This window comes from Adiantum capillus-veneris, chromosome 12, assembly GCF_014529385.1.
Source record: "Adiantum capillus-veneris isolate H3 chromosome 12, ASM1452938v2, whole genome shotgun sequence".
In the NCBI taxonomy this organism is placed as follows: Eukaryota; Viridiplantae; Streptophyta; class Polypodiopsida; order Polypodiales; family Pteridaceae; genus Adiantum; species Adiantum capillus-veneris.
In genome coordinates this window covers 61,131,482-61,133,443 of record NC_140942.1, presented here as the reverse complement: position 1 = coordinate 61,133,443, position 1,962 = coordinate 61,131,482, and the positions used below count along the sequence as shown (strand labels likewise).

The window sequence follows — 1,962 nt, the reverse complement described above, 5'->3', positions numbered from 1 at the left end:
CTTTGAATCAAATGACATTAAGCCTCCACCCCACTAGCCTAGGTAAGGTTGTTAAATCTTCACCCAAAGCTCACTATAAATCCAAGCTGTTTTGTTTTGCTGAGAGGTGAATAGGCTAAATAGGCAAGCTATTTCAGCGAGATTACAACTAAATAGAGCAGTTTTCCGAAAAAATAAGACTGCCCGATTAGCATTGCCCTCGCAATGCTAATCGGGCAGTCCAGCTCCAGCTCAAGCCCTAGCCCTGCACAAATATGTCGGTCCCTGAGGGCTCTCAGGTTCGCATCGTCGATGTGTGGGCTCGAAACGCTTGCCGAGAATTCCGACAGATCCACAGATTGCTGGGCACATATTCCACCGTCTCCCTGGACACCGAGTTCCCGGGTTGCGTTGAGTTGAATCCGCCCATAAGAGCCCGCGACAAAGATGAACACAAGTACCAAACCCTCAAGGCTACCGAGCGTGCACGAGTCAACGCCGTCTCGTTCATTCCTATTGAAATCGATGCCGGCAGCTTTCAAACGCTGTATTGAGCTTTCAACATGGAAGTCACTGGAGTTGACGTTGAAGTCGTTCATATTGATTTGCCAGGCGGTGTAAGCTCCGTTGATGATGGGGAGATCCCCGCAGTCATTGGTAAGGGTGAGACCAGCCTTCTTCTGCAGCATGAGCTGGTGTTCAACAGCAACATTCGCTACATCTGCTACCAAGGTGACTTCGATCTCGCATATTTGATCAAGGCCGTATCAGGGGAGCGTTTGCCAAGCACTCTCTTAGAATTCAGGGAGATTGTGGACATCTTTCGGTACCGTTCATGATATTCGACTTGTGCAGCTCAAGCACTTTGGAACTCGTTTTGGGCTTCGGAAATTTTGTGATCAATTGCAAGTCCTGTCCATATGCGGCCAAGCCCAATATCAAGCAGGCTCTAAGAGTTGTTTGACGTCTGCAGCTTACCATAGAATCAAAGAGAGACATATTCAAGGTCACCGGCCCCTCAACGTCGTCCCAATCCAAATGGCTATCCTCTTGAACCTTCAACAACAGGTTCATCTCGTGCACACTCGGTAGCAAAATGATCAGCTAGCTTCTTTTCCACCATGATCAGCTGCTGTTCAGTAGCAAAATTTTCTACGTCTATTCCCGAGCTGGCGTCTTCCTTCTCGCATATACTATTAAGGCCATATCAAGGGAGCATGCAGCCAAGCACTCACTTTGAGCTCACAAAGATTCTGGGGACTAAATTCGGTTTGAGCACCTGGGAACTCATTTTGTGCTTTAGGTATTTTGTGAAAAACAACTCGAAATTCGTTGCACGTGTGATGAACCCTATCAAGCATGCTCTAAGAGCCTTGTAATATCTTTCCTCAGCTTATCATACAATCAAAGAGATCCCACTAACAACTCATAAAAATATCCCAAACCCAATTCCTAAATTGATTATGTAGCTATCATGCTAAGTTCCTCATCAAGGTCATGTGTGCATAGAATTCCCTTTGTCCCATTAAGGTACCCTTAATCGTCACGTCACTAGGTCCTCTCATAGAATCTGTAGTTTCCCTAATTCATAAGAGAATGTTACCCTGAATATTCTTATCATCACAAGATGTAATTTATGGGTGTGCATGAAATTCATCTATAACACTGCAAAGAGCCCAAATTGTAAAATTCTAGCTTCACTAGGCTTACGTCCCAACACAGTCACTCAACTTTGTGAAAGAGGTCTTACTTATATATTTTATCAGCACATGCCATATCACGTTTGTGCATCAATACTATGTAGCATAATTTGGACTCCTAATCTTTAGCTTTCCTCTTCTTCCAAGATTTTGGCTCAACCGTAAGCGACCATTAGGCTACAGAATAAGATTTGGATCCGATTACGTTCAATAATTAACACTAATTTAAATAAAATGGTACATAAAATCTAGAACACATCTCAAGAAATACTTTTGCAAACTT

General features: G+C 43.8%; 1 pseudogene; it reads left to right on the top strand.

Annotated features, from left to right (window-relative positions):
• Nucleotides 1-254: 254 nt before the first annotated feature.
• Nucleotides 255-1,071, top strand: LOC147445807 (uncharacterized; annotated as a pseudogene).
• The last annotated feature ends 891 nt before the right edge of the window (nucleotides 1,072-1,962 follow it).